This window comes from Eschrichtius robustus, chromosome 12 (genome assembly GCF_028021215.1).
Source record: "Eschrichtius robustus isolate mEscRob2 chromosome 12, mEscRob2.pri, whole genome shotgun sequence".
Taxonomy (NCBI): Eukaryota; Metazoa; Chordata; class Mammalia; order Artiodactyla; family Eschrichtiidae; genus Eschrichtius; species Eschrichtius robustus.
Window position 1 is genome coordinate 47,220,170 of NC_090835.1, and position 19,194 is coordinate 47,239,363.

Here is a 19,194-nt window from a genome sequence, read left to right on the forward strand (position 1 = left end):
CATTCTCCAAGATTTACTGTATGCTAGGCCATAAAACGAGACTCAATACATTTTAAATAATATAAAACATACAAAGAATATTCTCTGACAACAACGTAATAAAAATAGAAATCAACAATAAAAAAGAAAATTTGGTAAATTCTCAAATATGTGGAAATTAAGCAATAAACTCCTAAATAACTATACGTACAAGAAAAACTCACAAGGGAAATTAGAAAATAACTTGACATGAATGCAAATGAAAACATGAAATAGCAAAACTTATGGAATAAAGCTAATGCTTTGACAGAAATTTATAGTTGTAACTAACTGTATTAAAAAAGAAGAAAGATTTTATATCAATAACCTAACTTTCCACCTTAAGAAATTAAAAAAAAAATAAGAGCAAACTAAACAAAAATCAAATGGAAGGAAAAAAGTAATAAATATTAAAGTGGAAATAAATGAAATAGATAAATGAAAAACAACAGAGAATATCAAAGGAACCAAAAATCGGCTCTTTGAAAAGATCAGCTAAATTGACAAACCATTACCTAGACTGTACAAGAAAAGAAGAGAGAAGATGCAAATTACTAATGTCAAGAATGAAAGAGGGGTCATCACTACTAGTCTTTCAGAAATAAAAAAGAATATTGGGAATTCCCTGGTGGTGCAGTGGTTAAGAATCCACCTGCCAACGGAGGGGACACAGGTTTGAGGCCTGGTCCGGGAAGATCGCACATGCCGTGGAGCAACTAAGCCCGTGCGCTACAACTACTGAAGCCTGTGTGCCTACAGCCCGTGCTCTTCAACAAGAGAAGCCACCGCAATGAGAAGCCCGCGCACTGCAACGAAGAGTAGCCCTTGCTCACCACAACTAGAGAAAGCCTGCGTGCAGCAACGAAGACCCAATGCAGCCAAAAAAAAAAAATTAATTAATTTTAAAAAAGAAAAGAAATTAAAAAGAATATTGGAATACTATGAACAATTGTATGACGACAAATTAGATAACCTAGATGAAATGTACAAATTACTAGAAAGACAAAAACTAACTTAAGAAAATATTAAAAATCTGTATCAATAAGAAGCAAAGAGATTGAATTAGTAATTTAAAAAATTTCCCATGTCCAGATAGCTTCCCTGGTGAATTCTACCAAACCTTTAAAGAAGTTTTGGCACCACACCTTTACAAATTCCTTCAAAAATATGAGGAAGAACAATTCCCAACTAAATATATGAGACCAATATTACCATGATAACAGAACCAGACAAAGACATCACAAAACAAAGAAAACTGGACCTACATCCCTTATGAAAGTAGATGTATAAAAATCCCCTACAAAATAGTGTAAGCCAAATGCAGCAACATATTAAAAGGAATATGCACTATGAGGAATTGTGATTTACCCCAGGAATGTAAAGGTGGTTTAACCTGTAAAATATACATACATACATAAAGTGTATATATATATTATATATTATGTAATATATAATGTATATATTATATATTACATAATATATAATATGTATATATTGGGTGGGCCCAAAAGTGCCTTTGGTTTTTTAAGTAAAAATAAAAGATACATTTTTCAGGACTTCCCTGGTGGTGCAGTGGTTAAGAATCTGCCTGCGAATGCAGGGGACACGGGTTCGAGCCCTGGTCCAGGAAGATCCCACATGCCACGGAGCAACTAAGCCCGTGTGCCACAACTACTGAGCCTGCGAGCCAAAACTACTAAAGCCTGCGCGCCTAGAGCCCGTGCTCCGCAACAAGAGAAGCCACCGTAATGAGAAGACCACGCACCGCAATGAAGTGCAGCCCCCACTCACCGCAACTAGAGAAAGCCCACACGCAGCAATGAAGACCCAACGCAGCCAAAAATAAATAAATAAATAAATAAAACAAAATTTTAAAAAGACACGTTTTTCATTTTCACCAAGAACTTTATTGAACAACGTATTCACCCTTTTGTTCCATTACCTTCTGCCATTTTTCAGGCAATTTCATGATTCCTTCTTCCCAAAACTTTTCATCTTTTTGAGCAAAGAACTGTTCCAGGGGCCTTTTACAGTCCTCCAGGGAACTGAAATGTTTTCCATTAAGAGAATTTTGTAAAGACTGAAATAAATGGAAATCTGAAGGTGCAATGTCTGGTGAATACAGCGGATGAATCAGAACTTCCCAGCCAAGCTGTAACAGTTTTTACCTGCTCATCAAAGAAACATGTGGTCTTGTGTTATCCTTACGGAAGGTTATGCATTTTCTGTTGACTAATTCTGGATGCTTTTTGTCAAGTGCTGCTTTCACTTGGTCTAATTGGGGCAGTACTCGTTGGAATTAATCGTTTGGTTTTCTGCAAGGAGCTCATAATAGAGGAGTCCCTTCCAATCCCACCATATACACAACATCACCTTCTTTGGATGAAGACCAGCCTTTGGTGTGGTTGGTGGTGGTTCATTTCGCTTGCCCCAACAATATTTTCCGTTCCACATTGTTGTACAGCATCCACTCCTCATTGCCTGTCATGATTTGTTTTAAAAACGGAACGTTTTCATTACGTTTCAGTAGAGAATCGCATGCAGAAATATGGTCAAGAAGGTTTTTTTCACTTACCTTATGTGGAAACCAAACATCAAAGCGATTCACATACCCAAGCTGGTGCAAATGATTTTCAACACTTGATTTGGATACGTTGAGTATATCGGCTATCTCCTGCGTGGCATAACGTTGATTGTTCTCAATTAATGTCTCAATTTGATCACTATCAACTTCAACTCGTCTGCCCGACCGAGGAGCATCGTACAGCGAGAAATCTCCAGCACAAAACTTCGCAAACCACTTTTGATACGTTCGATCAGTCACAGCACCTTCTCCATACACTGCACAAATCTTTAAGTGCGTTTCAGTTGCTTTTTTACCTTTCTTGAAATAATAAAGCATATTAGGCCGAAAATGTTGCTTTTTTTCTTCCGTCTTCAATATTAAAATAGCTACACAATAATTCACCAATTCTGATAAGTCTTTTTTTTAAGTGCATGCTGATATGACAGCTGTCACATACAGTCTAACAAAATTGTTTTGAATGAAGTTAAAGACAACTAAGTGGGACTTCCCTGGTGGCACAGTGGTTAAGAAGCTGCCTGCCAATGCAAGGGACACAGGTTCTAGCCCTGGTCTGGGAAGATCCCACATGCTGCAGAGCAACTAAACGCATGCGCCACAGCTACTGAGCCTGTGCTCTAGAACCTGTGAGCCACAATTACTGAGCCCGTGTGCCACAACTACTGAAGCCCACGCGCCTAGAGCCTGTGCGGCAACAAGAGAAGCCACGGCAATGAGACGCCCGCGCACCACAACGAAGAGTAGCCCCCCGCTCATCACAACTAGAGAAAGCCCGTGTGCAGCAACAAAGACCCAATGCAGCCAAAAATAAATAAATAAATAATAATTTTTTAAAAAGACAACTAAATGCTACCAGAGCCATCTTATGGAAAAAAATGAACGAACCTTTTGGCCCACCCAATACACACACACACACACACACACACACACACACACACACATTATTAATAGATTAAAAGGAAAACCCACATGATAATCTCAGTGGAAGCAGAAAAAGCATTTGGCAAAAGCCTTTACAAATAAAAACACTAGACATACAAAGGGGTTTCCTTAACCTGATAAAGGACAGCTAAGAAACATTCACAGCTAATATCACACTGATGGTGAAACTCTGGATGATTTCACCCATAGATCAGGAACAAGACAAGGAAGTCCACCTTCCCACTCCTACTCAATATTGTATTAGAATTTCTTTTTTTTAACTTGAAAAAATTCACGTTTAGTTACTGTCAAACCGAATTAAACTTTACACTGGATATTAGTGATGGACTCATTATTAACAGGTTTACTGTATTAGAATTTCTAACCAGGGCTATTAGGCAAGAAAAAGAAATAAAAGACAATAACTTTGAAATGGAAGAAGTATTCACAGATGACATGACCTTGTATATTGAAAATCTTAAAGAATTCACAATAAAACCATTAGAATTAATACAAGACTTATACTAGTTAGGAGGATACAAGGTTGCAGGATACAAGATCAATATACAAAAATCAATTGTATATCTATATGCTAGCAATGAACAATCTGCAAAGGAAATTAAAAAAACAATTTCATATGCAACTTTTTCAAAAAAATAAAATACTTAGGAATTAATTTAACAAAAGAAGTTGAATACTTGGATGCTAAAAATTACAAAATATCATTGAAAGAAATTAAAGAAGGCCTAAATAAACGGAAATACATCTCATTTCACATTTTACTCCCTAAAATGATTATAGATTCAAAGAATTCCTATCAAAATTCCAGCTGCCTTTTTTCACAATGTTCAACAAGTGATCCCAAAATTCATATGGAAATGCAATGAACCCTGAAGAGTCAAAACTATCTTGAAAAAGAACAAAGTTCTTTTATTTACACATCTAGATTTCAAATTTACTAAAAAGCTACAGTAATCAAGACATCGTGGTATGGGCATAAGGATAGACAAATCTACGGAATAGGATTGAGAGTCTAGGAATATACCCCTACATTTATGGTCAATTGATTTTTGGCAAGGGAGCTAATGGGGAAAAATAGTTTTTTCAATAAATGATGCAAAGACCACTGGATACCTACATGCAAAAGAATGAAGTTGGACCCCGATCTCATGCCATATATAAAAAAACTAACTAAAAATGGATCAAAGACATGAACGTAAGGGCTAAAACGATAACACTCTTAGAAAGAAACATAGGATTAAAACTTCATGACCTTGGGTTAGGTGATGGTTTCTTAGATATGACACCAAAAGCACAAGCAATCAAAGAAAAAAATAGATAAACTGGTATTCATAACAATTTAAAACTTTTTTGTTGCAAATGATACCATCAATAAAGCTCTCACTCAGAATGGGAGAAAGTATTTGCAGGATATTTATCTGATAAGAGACATATCCAGAATTTATAAAGAACTCTTGCAACTCAACATAAAAAAGACAAATAATTTAAAAATAGACAAAGGATTTGAAAAGATATTTCTTCACAGAAGATATAGAAAGAGCTAACAAGCACAAGAAAAGATGCTCAAAATCATTAGCACATAGGGAAAGGCTAATCAATACCATGATGAGATATTATTTCACATCCAGTAGGCTGGTTTTAATCAAAAAGGACAATAAGTATTTCTGAGGATGTGGAGAAACTGGAACCCTCATACATTGCTGGTGGGAATGTAAAATGCTGTGCCTGCTTTGGAAAATATTTTTGCTATTCTTCAAAATGCTCAACATAGAGTTACTATACAACCCAGAAATTCTACTCCTAGGTATACACCCAAGAGAATTGAAACCGTGTGTCTACACAAAAATGTGTACATGAATGTTCATAGCAGCATTATTTATTTATTTATTTTTAATTTTTAAATTTAATCTTATTTATTCTTTTATACAGCAGGTTCTTATTAGCATTATTTATAGTAACTAAAAAACAGAAACAAATCAAATGCCCATCAACTGATAAATGGATAAATAATATGTGGTATGTCCATACAATGGAATATTATTTGGCCATAGAAAGGAATTAAGTATTGATGAGTTATATAACATGGGCAAATGCTAAGTTAAAGAAGTCATTTACAAAAGGCCAAATGTTGTGCGGTAACATTTGTATGAAATATCCAGAATAGGCACGTCTGTAGAGACAGAAAATAAATCAGTGGTCGTCTCAGGCTGTGGGAAGGAGAGATGTTTTCTTTTGAACATGCAAATGTTCAGATGAAAATGTTTTGACATTAAATACTAGTGATAGGCCTGTAACACTGTGAATATCCCCAACACCACTGAACTGGACACTTGCAAAGGGTGAACTTTATGGCATGTAGATTATATGTCAATAAATCTGTTAGGGAACAAAAAGAAGAATGCATACCCTATGTTAAAGTATCCAGTGCTGCTGTCTGCCTATAAGACTAGTCCCTTGTCCTCTCCACTTTGAGTTAGTCATGACTCCTGTTATGGCTGTACACACACATAACCTGACAAAGTCCTTCTCACCCATATACATACATATCATCCTGTGACTGACACACACACCGCCACATGAGGATAGAGGATTTCGCAAGTAGTGGAGCTGAGCAGGGAGAATGCAGAATTCACCAAGTACAACAGAATCTGGGTTGGAGACAGAGGTGTTTGGAATGTCCTACGTAAGTAAAAGGACATGGTGGGTGCGAGATAAGAAAAATAACAAGTAGTGGAAAGGAAACTATTTCGAAAATTGAGGAAAACGGTTGATTTACAGAGCAAAATCATCAAGGATATCGTCTGGTGGCCTTTTTGGGTGGTTAGAAAAAGAAGCAACAGGAAATCAAACTTAAAAAAGACAAGCTGCAGTAACTTGAACTTTTGGGGGGTAAATCATAAAGAATTACAGGAAAAATGCAATCAGAAATTCTTTTGTGGAAGTTAAAAAAATAGCTTCAATAAAAGGCAAGACTGTCATCACAGGGTTTCTGGGTAGGGATTAGAGTAGGGTTTAGGGAGAGTACATATGCAAGAATTAAAGTACTGGATCATTATTTTCTAGGTTTTAGGCTGTTTTGAGCATTTCCCCATAGCCCTAAATAATTATCTTAAGCCAGCTGTGTTCTGACTTTGTGTTAATTCAGCTTCTTTTATTTCCTGTCTGATAAATAGTGTGCATTAAGTTGTACATATTAAAATGTAATAAATGAGCAATGTACTAGCTCTGAAAGAAGTCAACAGCCTCCAATTCACTTGTGGAAGTTGTATTTATAATAACAAACACCTGTGTTAATTTCCTTGACAAGAAACACAACAGCGTTCTCCTTCAGGCAGCACCCTTTGATAAAGTGAATAATAAGTGCTCATCCCATCACTTATTCCTTGTCCCTCTGCTACACCAGCAAGTCTGTGTTCAATTAATATTCTGCTTCTTGCACAAAAGGTGTTTGGCACTAAATGTGATACTTTTGAAAGTCAATAAAATTAGGTGAAATAATGGATATGAAATCTGGACGAAGTTTAGGATAAAAGGACTATTCATAACATCTTTCAAAAGACTTTATTCAGTTCTATCCAACCCAAGTCTACAAATAATAAATATCTACTATGTGTCCTACACTGTCCTCACTTTCACAGAATTTATAATCTTGCACAGAAGAAAAACCTACACAAGATGACTTAAAAAGCAAGCTAAAACGATAACAAGCTTAATGTCATAAAGACATGCTGTAAAACTTTATGAAACTCCTCCTCTAAGAACAGCCACGTGTTCAATTGTGCATTGCATGTTCTATATCACAGTGGAAGGGGCACCGTTCATATGGTAGATGTTGTAGGTTTGTAATTTATTCAACATTTTTTTGAAGATGGAAGCAAAGTGCCTTGAGAAACGATGGGGCTTTTCTTCTAAACTAGCACAGAGATGTCACAGGGGCTAGAGGCAGCCTTAGCAAAGTCACTTGGAGCAGGCAAGATGATGAATTTCTTGAGAGCGGAGCCTTTCTCCTATTCAGCTTTGTGCGAACAGGTTTACCGAAGTCTTAACCCATTGAGTTATAAATGTGAAAAATATTTTAATTTTTTCCAATCAGGCTTCAACCTTTCTATGGTTGAATCTTCCTGGCCTGACCCTTAATAACATCAGAAGCAGATTCTATCTCCCTCCTTCCTACAGCACAGCCTAGAGCTGGCTGTTGCAGGACTGCTTCGTATCTCTCTTTGGTTCTACTCCAGAGTTGAAAGGGGGCCAGGACTATAAATAAGGCAGTGTTTCTTACAAAACAGCCTTTTTTTTTAAAAAGAAGATTTAAGTTAATGGAAAAACATCTCACATGCTTAGGTCAGAAGGTTTAAAATTCTTAAGATGGCAATATCCCCTAATTGATCTATTGAGTCAATGTAATCTCTGTGAGAATCTCAGCTGCCCTTTTTTTTTTTTTTTTTTTGCACAAACTGATAAGCTGGTCCTAATATTCACATGGAAAGGCAAGGTATTCAGAATAGCCAACTATCTTGAAAAAGAAGAATAAAGTTGGAGAGTTCACACTTCCTGATTTCCAAATTTCCTGCAGTAATCAAGAGAGGGTGATACGGACATAAAGATAGACACATAGATCAATGGAATAGAATTGAGAGTGCACATATAAACCATTACACTTACAGTGAGTTGATTTTCAACAGGAATGCCAAGAAAAGTCAATGGGGAAGGAATAGTTGTTGCAAAAATTGGTGCTCAGACAACTGGATATTCACAAGCAAAAGAATGAAGTTGGACCCTTACCTAACACCATGTAAAAAATTAACTCCAAATGAATCACATATTCAAATCATTTGGGGGGCTATGAAAATATTCTAAACGTAGATAATGGTGATGGTTTTACAACCCCATGAATATATTAAAAACCACTGGACATTACACTTTAAACGGGTGAATTTCATGGTTTGTGAATTAAATCTCAATAAAACTAGTTTAAAAGGATTTAAATGAGTTACCAGAAGAAAATAGAGTTGGGGCTTCCTTGCATCCATTTCCCTTTTCTATCTGCCCCTCAGTTTCCTTTATTAGGATTACCCTTCAATTACTGCATAGGGTTTTTTTTTTCAGACATAAGTTTTCATTTCTCTTAGGTATATATTTAGTGCATAGGGCTTTGTGGGGCTGTCACTGAAGTTCTCCTCCTCCCACTACCCCCTCTGCCCAGCTAAAGGGAAGGTATTTGACCCAAGTCAAAGCAATTCGTTGTTCCTGCCTTGGAATGTGAATCTTGAGCTGAGGAATAGAGACTGAAAACTAATTTAATTCCATCTGACTCGTAGCACTTGCCCATATTCTTCTTACTATCAAATGGCTACTGAGGATCTTTCTGGAATCTAGGACAGTCTTTATTCTAACCCCATTATCCAGCCTCCCATCTATTCTATAGCCCCTGGTATCCTTCAGGTACCCTTCTTCTTGCTTACGATGGCCCGAGGGAGTTGCTATGATTGAAGCCAAAGAACTGAACTGGTACAGAGAGTGTCAGTGCCTCACAAATTTCAACTTTGAAAGAGCTATGTTTTTATTTATTGTGTGGGAAAATTTGAAGATCTAAACAAATTACACAGCCCTTAATTCTTTCCTATAAGATGTGTATTCAATCTGGACATTTTGATGTTTCTTCCCAGGGTTAAACATAAGTATTTTGTATTTATATTCGTATTTTGATTTTTCTTCTTTCTCTTTTGCCTGCTGGTCCCACTTCCACCTAGGTAAAACACACCATAAGCGCACACAACTGCTGCTATTTAAGTAGTCCTTGGAAACAATATGAACTATCATAATAGTACAAGTTATATTGGAAATATTAGCTTTAAGATTGCCTCTAGAGAATTTGAACAATCAAGATGAATATATCTTAAGGTGTATTTTTTAAACTCCATGGGAATGGACAGTTCATCACGGCACAGGAAGGATCATAAGCTAATATTTTTAAAAAACCTATTAAAAAAGATCTAAAGTCACAAAGCAAGTCACTGAAGAAAGAGCAGCCGCTTGGATCAATACATTGTGGTGTCTTTGTACAATGGATAGGAACATCTGTAGGAACTATAATCACATGAAGAAATGTTGTGTGAAAAGAGCCAGACACCAAAGCTCATATTCTGATGTAAAGATCAAGACCAGGGGCTTCCCTGGTGGCGCACTGGTTGAGAATCTGCCTGCCCATGCAGGGGACACGGGTTCGAGCCCTGGTCTGGGAAGATCCCACATGCCGCGGAGCAACTAGGCCCGTGAGCCACAACTGCTGAGCCTGCGTGTCTGGAGCCTGGGCTCCGCAACAAGAGAGGCCGTGATAGTGAGAGGCCCGCGCACCGCGATGAAGAGTGGCCCCCGCTTGCCACAACTAGAGAAAGCCCTCGCACAGAAATGAAGACCCAACACAGCCAAATAAATAAATAAATAAATAATAATTAAAAGGTGCTAATAAAAAAAAAAAAAAAGACCAAGACCAGGCAAAACTAAACTGTGGTATTGGAAGTTAAGAGAGGAGTTACCTTTAGAGAGGAGGGGTAATGACTGAGTGGCATGCGGGGGAGGTATTAGGGATGTTTGGAATGTTCCATTTCTTGACCTGGGTGGTGGTTTCATGAGAGTTTCCTTTATGATAAAGCACTGGGCTGGATATTTGTTTTGTGCAGTTTTCTGTATATGTATTTCAGCAGAAAAAATTTTAAATGAGGGAAAAAAGGTAGTATCTTTTAAAACTTTTTTTTTTTTTTTGGTTTTAAAGAAAAATCTTGGCTTTCTAGTACTGTGATTCTTAAGGCAGCTTATTACCGAAAACTCAATAAATTTCTCTTTATTAACTGTTCTGTCACCCTTTTCATTTACTTTCCACTCTCTTTATCAACACCTCTCTAAAAACATATTGCTTCTGCTCAAGGACAGAGTATGAGGCACCAGCGAAATTCTCAGGATTTACTGTTTGGCCATAGCTCCAACTCTGAGAATTCAACCAACTAGTTTAAGGGTGATTATATTATTCAAATCATTGTGAGTAAAGTTGGGTAGTGCACTCCCTGTAACCAACATGGGGCGCTGACTGCTCTCTGAAAGTTTACTTTTATATTTGCCAACCTGGGGATGTTTAATGATACAATGATAAAGAGTTTCTAGCATGTGCTTTCAGTGTTACTTACTGGGTTTTTTGTTTTGTTTTGTTTTGTTTTGAGTACATTTTTAATCTAATAACTCCAAACAAGCAAGAGCATGCATAGATGACAAAAAAAATATTAATGTAGTTTATTTACATGTTAAAGAACAATACTATCTTTCTGTCATAGGTTCAGGGTTTTTATTTTTATTTTTATTATTTTTTTTTTTTTTATTTTTTATTTTATTTTTTTTTTTTTTAAACATCTTTATTGAAGTATAATTGCCTTACAATGGTGTGTTAAATTCTGCTTTATAACAAAGTGAATCAGTTATACATATACAATATGTTCCCATTTCTCTTCCCTCTTGCATCTCCCTCCCTCCCACCCTCCCCATCCCACCCCTCTAGGTGGTCACAAAGCACCGAGCTGATCTCCCTGTGCTATGCGGCTGCTTCCCACTAGTTATCTATTTTACATTTGGTAGTGTATATATGTCCATGACACTCTCTTACCCTGTCACATCTCACCCCACCCCCTCCCCATATCCTCAAGTCCATTCTCTAGTAGGTCTGTGTCTTTATTCCCGTCTTGCCACTAGGTTCTTCATGGCCTTTTTTTTTTTTTTTCCCTTAGATTCCGTATATATGTGTTAGCATACTGTATTTGTTTTTCTCTTTCTGACTTACTTCACTCTGTATGACAGACTCTAACTCCATCCACCTCATTACAAATACCTCCATTTCATTTCTTTTTATGGCTGAGTAATATTCCATTGTATATATGTGCCACATCTTCTTTATCCATTCATCTGTCGATGGACATTTAGGTTGCTTCCATGTCCTGGCTATTGTAAATAGAGCTGCAATGAACATTTTGGTACATGACTCTTTTTGACCTATGGTTTTCTCAGGGTATATGCCCAGTATTGGGATTGCTGGGTCGTATGGTAGTTCTATTTGTAGTTTTTTCAGGAACCTCCATACTGTTCTCCATAGTGGCTGTATCAATTTGCATTCCCACCAGCAGTGCAAGAGTGTTCCCTTTCCTCCACACCCTCTCCAGCATTTATTGTTTCTAGATTTTTTGATGATGGCCATTCTGACCGGTGTGAGATGATATCTCATTGTAGTTTTGATTTGCATTTCTCTAATGATTAATGATGTTGAGCATTCTTTCATGTGTCTGTAGGCCATCTGTATATCTTCTTTGGAGAAATGTCTATTTAGGTCTTCTGCCCATTTTTGGATTGGGTTGTTGGTTTTTTTGTTATTGAGCTGCATGAGCTGCTTGTAAATCTTGGAGATTAATCCTTTGTCAGTTGCTTCATTTGCAAATATTTTCTCCCATTCTGAGGGTTGTCTTTTGGTCTTGTTTATGGTTTCCTTTGCTGTGCAAAAGCTTTTAAGTTTCATTAGGTCCCATTTGTTTATTTGTGTTCTTATTTCCATTTCTCTGGGAGCTGGGTCAAAAAGAATCTTGCTGTGATGTATGTCATAGAGTGTTCTGCCTATGTTTTCCTCTAAGAGTTTGATAGTGTCTGCCCTTACACTTAGGTCTTTAATCCATTTTGAGTTTATTTTTGTGCATGGTGTCAGGGAGTGTTCTAATTTCATACTTTTACATGTACCTGTCCAATTTTCCCAGCACCACTTATTGAAGAGGCTGTCTTTTCTCCACTGTATATTCTTGCCACCTTTATCAAAGATAAGATGACCATATGTGTGTGGGTTTATCTCCGGGCTTTCTATCCTGTTCCATTGATCTATATTTCTGTTTTTGTGCCAGTACCAAACTGTCTTGATTACTGAAGCTTTGTAATAGAGTCTGAAGTCAGGGAGCCTGATTCCCCCAGCTCCATTTTTCGTTCTCAAGATTGCTTTGGCTATTCGGGGTCTTTTGTGTTTCCATACAAATTGTGAAATTTTTTGTTCTAGTTCTGTGAAAAATGCCAGTGGTAGTTTGATAGGGATTGCATTGAATCTGTAGATTGCTTTGGGTAGTAGAGTCATTTTCACAATGTTGATTCTTCCAATCCAGGAACATGGTATATCTCTCCATCTATTTGTATCATCTTTAATTTCTTTCATCAGTGTCTTATAATTTTCTGCATACAGGTCTTTTGTCTCCTTAGGTAGGTTTATTCCTAGATATTTTATTCTTTTTGTTGCAATGGTAAATGGGAGTGTTTTCTTAATTTCACTTTCAGATTTTTCGTCATTAGTGTATAGAAATGCAAGAGATTTCTGTGCATTTATTTTGTATCCTGCTACTTTACCAAATTCATTGATTAGCTCTAGGAGTTTTCTGGTAGCATCTTTAGGATTCTCTATGTATAGTATCATGTCATCTGCAAATAGTGACAGCTTTACTTCTTCTTTTCCGATTTGGATTCCTTTTATTTCTTTGTCTTCTCTGATTGCTGTGGCTAACACTTCCAAAACTATGTTGAATAATAGTGGTGAGAGTGGGCAACCTTGTCTTGTTCCTGATCTTAGTGGAAATGGTTTCAGTTTTTCACCATTGAGGACAATGTTGGCTGTGGGTTTGTCATATATGGCCTTTATTATGTTGAGGAAAGTTCCCTCTATGCCTACTTTCTGCAGGGCTTTTATCATAAATGGGTGTTGAATTTTGTCGAAAGCTTTCTCTGCATCTATTGAGATGATCATATGGTTTTTCTCCTTCAATTTGTTAATATGGTGTATCACATTGATTGATTTGCGTATATTGAAGAATCCTTGCATTCCTGGGATAAACCCCACTTGATCATGGTGTATGATCCTTTTAATGTGCTGTTGGATTCTGTTTGCTAGTATTTTGTTGAGGATTTTTGCATCTATGTTCATCAGTGATATTGGCCTGTAGTTTTCTTTCTTTGTGACATCTTTGTCTGGTTTTGGTATCAGGGTGATGGTGGCCTCGTAGAATGAGTTTGGGAGTGTTCCTCCCTCTGCAATATTTTGGAAGAGTTTGAGAAGGATAGGTGTTAGCTCGTCTCTAAATGTTTGATAGAATTCACCTGTGAAACCATCTGGTCCTGGGCTTTTGTTTGTTGGAAGGTTTTTAATCACAGTTTCAATTTCAGTGCTTGTGATTGGTCTGTTCATATTTTCTATTTCTTCCTGGTTCAGTCTCGGCAGTTTGTGCATTTCTAAGAATCTGTCCATTTCTTCCAGGTTGTCCATTTTATTGGCATAGAGTTGCTTGTAGTAATCTCTCATGATCTTTTGTATTTCTGCAGTGTCAGTGGTTACTTCTCCATTTTCATTTCTAATTCTATTGATCTGAGTCTTCTCCCTTTTTCTCTTGATGAGTCTGGCTAATGGTTTATCAATTTTGTTTATCTTCTCAAAGAACCAGCTTTTAGTTTCATTGATTTTTGCTATTGTTTCCTTCATTTCTTTTTCATTTATTTCTGACCTGATCTTTATAATTTCTTTCCTTCTGCTGGCTTTGGGGTTTTTTTGTTCTTCTTTCTCTAATTGCTTCAGGTGCAAGGTTAGGTTGTTTATTCGAGATGTTTCCTGTTTCTTGAGGTAGGCTTGTATTGCTATAAACTTCCCTCTTAGCACTGCTTTTGCTGCGTCCCATAGGTTTTGGGTCGTCGTATCTCCATTGTCGTTTGTTTCTAGGTATTTTTTGATTTCCCCTTTGATTTCTTCAGTAATCACTTCGTTATTAAGTAGTATATTGTGTAGCCTCCATGTGTTTGTATTTTTTACAGATCTTTTCCTGTAATTGATATCTAGTCTCATAGCGTTGTGGTCGGAAAAGATACTTGATACGATTTCAATTTTCTTAAATTTACCAAGGCTTGATTTATGACCCAAGATATGATCTATCCTGGAGAATGTTCCATGAGCACTTGAGAAAAATGTGTATTCTGTTGTTTTTGGGTAGAATGTCCTATAAATATCAATTAAGTCCATCTTGTTTAATGTATCATTTAAAGCTTGTGTTTCCTTATTTATTTTCATTTTGGATGATCTGTCCATTGGTGAAAGTGGGGTGTTAAAGTCCCCTACTATGATTGTGTTGCTGTCGATTTCCCCTTTTATGGCTGTTAGTATTTGCCTTATGTATTGAGGTGCTCCTATGTTGGGTGCATAAATATTTACAATTGTTATAGCTTCCTCTTGGATCGATCCCTTGATCATTATATAGTGTCCTTCTTTGTCTCTTGTAATAGTCTTTATTTTAAAGTCTATTTTGTCTGATATGAGAATTGCTACTCCAGCTTTCTTTTGATTTCCATTTGCATGGAATATCTTTTTCCATCCCCTCACTTTCAGTCTGTATGTGTCTCTAGGTCTGAAGTGGGTCTCTTGTAGACAGCATATATATGGGTCTTGTTTTTGTATCCATTCAGCCAGCCTGTGTCTTTTGGTGGGAGCATTTAATCCATTTACATTCAAGGTAATTATCGATATGTATGTTCCTATTCCCATTTTCTTAAATGTTTTGGGTTTGTTATTGTAGGTGTTTTCCTTCTCTTGTGTTTCTTGCCTAGAGAAGTTCCTTTAGCATTTGTTGTAAAGCTGGTTTGGTGGTGCTGAACTCTCTCAGCTTTTGCTTGTCTGTAAAGGTTTTAATTTCTCCATCGAATCTGAATGAGATCCTTGCTGGGTAGAGTAATCTTGGTTGTAGGTTTTTCTCCTTCATCACTTTAAGTATATCCTGCCACTCCCTTCTGGCTTGCAGAGTTTCTGCTGAAAGATCAGATGTTAACCTTATGGGGATTCCCTTGTGTGTTATTTGTTTTTTTTCCCTTGCTGCCTTTAATATGTTTTCCTTATATTTAATTTTTGACAGTTTGATTAATATGTGTCTTGGCGTGTTTCTCCTTGGGTTTATCCTGTATGGGACTCTCTGTGCTTCCAGGACTTGATTAACTATTTCCTTTCCCATATTAGGGAAGTTTTCAACTATAATCTCTTCAAATATTTTCTCAGTCCCTTTCTTTTTCTCTTCTTCTTCTGGGACCCCTATAATTCGAATGTTGGTGTGTTTAATGTTGTCCCAGAGGTCTCTGAGACTGTCCTCAGTTCTTTTCATTCTTTTTTCTTTATCCTGCTCTGTAGTAGTTATTTCCACCATTTTATCTTCCAGGTCACTTATCCTTTCTTCTGCCTCAGTTATTCTGCTATTGATCCCATCTAGAGTATTTTTAATTTCATTTATTGTGTTTTTCATCATTGCTTGGTTCCTCTTTAGTTCTTCTACGTCCTTGTTAAATGTTTCTTGCATTTTGTCTATTCTATTTCCAAGATTTTGGATCATCCTTACTATCATTATTCTGAATTCTTTTTCAGGTAGACTACCTATTTCCTCTTCATTTGTTAAGTCTAGTGTGCTTTGACCCTGCTCCTTCATCTGCTGTGTGTTTTTCTGTCGTCTCATTTTGCTTATCTTACTGTGTTTGGGGTCTCCTTTTCACAGACTGCAGGTTTGTAGTTCCCGTTGTTTTTGGTATCTGTCCCCAGTGGCTAAGGTTGGTTCAGTGGGTTGTGTAGGCTTCCTGGTGTAGGGAACTAGTGCCTGAGCTCTGGTGGATGAGGCTGGATCTTGTCTTTCTGGTGGGCACATCCACGTCTGGTGGTGTATTTTGGGGTGTCTGTGGCCTTATTATGATTTTAGGCAGCCTCTCTGCTAATGGATGGGGCTGTGTTCCTGTCTTGCTAGTTGTTTGGCATAGGGTGTTCAGCACTGTAGCTTGCTGGTCATTGAGTGATGCTGGGTCTTGATGTTGAGATGGAGATCTCTGAGAGATTTTTACCGTTTGGTATTTCGTGGAGCTGGGAGGTCTCTTGTGGACCAGTGTCCTGAAGTTGGCTCTCCCACCTCAGAGGCACGGCCCTGATGCCTGGCTGGAGCACCAAGAGCCTTTCGTCCACACGGCTCAGAGTAAAAGGGAGAAAAAAAGAAAGAAAGAAAGAAAGAAAGAAAGAAAGAAAGAAAGAAAGAAAGAAAGGAAGGAAGGAAGGAAGGAAGGAAGGAAGGAAGGAAGGAAGGAAGAAAGAAAGAAAAAGAAAGAAAGAAAGAAAGAGGCTATAGTATAGTAAGCAAAATAAAGCTATTGTAAAGCAAAGCTATACAGACAAAATCTCACCCAGAAGCATATACATATACACTCACAAAAAAAAAGGAACAGGGGAAAAATTAATATATCCTGCTCCCAAAGTCCACCTCCTGAATTTGGGATGATTCGTTGTCTATTCAGGTATTCAACAGATGCAGGCACATCAAGTTGTTTTTGGAGTTTTAATCCGCTGCTTCTGAGGCTGCTGGGAGAGATTTCCCCTTCTCCTCCCTGTTCACACAGCTCCTGGGGTTCAGCTTTGGATTTGGACCCGCCTCTGCGTGTAGGTCGCCTGAGGGCGTCTATTCCCCGCCCAGACAGAACGGGGTTAAAGGAGCAGCTGCTTCGGGGGCGCTGGCTCACTCAGGCCGTGGGGAGGGAGGGGTACGGAGGAGGCGGGGCGAGCCTGTGGCAGCAGAGGCCGGCGTGACGTTGCACCAGCCTGACGTTGCACCAGCCGGCGTGACGTTGCACCAGACGGCGCACAGTGCGTTCTCCTGGGGAATTTGTCCGGGGATCACGGGACCCTGGCAGTGGCGGGCTGCACCGGCTCCCGGGAGGGGCGGTGTGGAGAGTGACCTGTGCTCACACACAGGCTTTTTGGAGGCGGCAGCAGCAGCCCCAGCGTCTCACGCCCGTCTCTGGGGTCCGCGCTGATCGCCGCGGCTCGCGCCTTTCTCTGGAGTTCGTTTAGGCGGCGCTCTGAATCCCCTCTCCTTGCGCGCAGTGAAACAAAGAGGCAAGAAAAAGCCTCTTGCCTCTTCGGCAGCTGCAGACCTTTTCCCGGTCTCCCTCCCAGTCAGCTGTGGTGCGCTAAGCCCTTCAGGCTGTGTTCACGCCGCCAGCCCCAGTCCTCTCCCTGCGATCCGACCGAAGCTGAGCCTCAGCTCCCAGCCCCGCCCGCCACGGCGGGGGAGCAGACAAGCCTCTCGGGCTGGTGAGCGCTGCTCGGCGCCGAGCCTCTGTGCGGGAGTCTCTCCGCTTTTTCCTCTGCGCCCCTGTTGCTGTGGGATCCGCGCTGTTAGCTGCGGCTCGCGCCCGTCTCTGAAGTTCGTTTAGGCGGTGCTCTGAATCCCCTCTCCTCGCGCACCAGGAAACAAAGAGGGAAGAAAAAGTCTCTTGCCTCTTTGGCAGCTGCAGAATTTTTCTCGGACTCCCTCCCAGCTAGCTGTGGTGCGCTAACCCCTTCAGGCTGTGTTCACGCCGCCAATCCCAGTCCTCTCCCTGCGATCCGACCGAAGCCCGAGCCTCAGCTCCCAGCCCCCGCCCGCCCCGGCGGGGGAGCAGAGAAGCCTCTCGGGCTGGTGAGTGCTGGTCGGCACCGCTTCTCCGTGCGGGAGCCTCTCCGCTTTGCCCTCCGCACCCCTGTGGCTGCGCTCTCCTCCGTGGCTCCGAAGCTTCCCCCCTCTGCCACCCGCAGTCTCTGCCCGCGAAGGGGCTTCCTAGTGCGTGGAAATCTTTCCTCCTTCACAGCTCCCTCCCACTGGTGCAGGTGCCGTCCCTATTCTTTTGTCTCTGTTATTTCTTTTTTCTCTTTTGCCCTACCCAAGTACAGGGGGAGTTTCTTGCCTTTTTGGAGGTCGGACGTTTTCTGCCAGCGTTCAGTGGGTGTTCTGTAGGAGCAGTTCCACGTGTAGATGTATTTCTACTGTATCTGTGGGAAGGAAGGTGATCTCCGCGTCTTACTCTTCCGCCATCTTCTCTCCTCCCCGGTTCAGGGTTTTTAAATTCAAATCCTGATTTGTACGCTCTTCAAAGTGCAAACATTGGTCTGGGAATTAAACCTATATTTTGAGTACTTCAAAAAGAAGTACTTGGGCTTCCCTGGTGGCACAGTTGTTAAGAATCCGCCTGCCAATGCAGGGGACACGGGTTCAAGCCCTGGGCCGGGAAGATCCCACATGGCGCGGAGCAACCAAGCCTGTGCACCACAACTACCAAGACCACGTGCCACAACTACTGAAGCCCGAGCGCCCGGAGCCTGTGCTCTGCGATGAGAAGCCACTGCAATGAGAAGCCCGCGCACCGCAAAGAAGAGTAGCCCCTCTCGCCGCAACTAGAGAAAGCCCGTGCACAGCAATGAAGACCCAACACAGCCAAAAAAAAAAAAAAGTACTTAACGTCTCTTTGTTTTCTTTCTTGCAAGAGAAAAAAACGTCTTCCACTTGAATAAAGGCTAAACTGCAGTGATAATTCAAAAATTAAGAAAAGATTAAGAATCACGGTTAAAAGGAGAATGAAACATCTCATTCTGGATTTGGGGGATTGAATTGTTAGCTTGGCAATCACTTTTTCTGTAAGTTGTTAAAATCGTTAAAAATTAACATGAGAGACCTAAATTCTCTCTTGCTTTGGAATTCAACCAGGATTCTATATATTTTGTCTAGAGATAATTGCTTTCTTTTCTTTTCTTTCATTTTCAACCAAAAAAA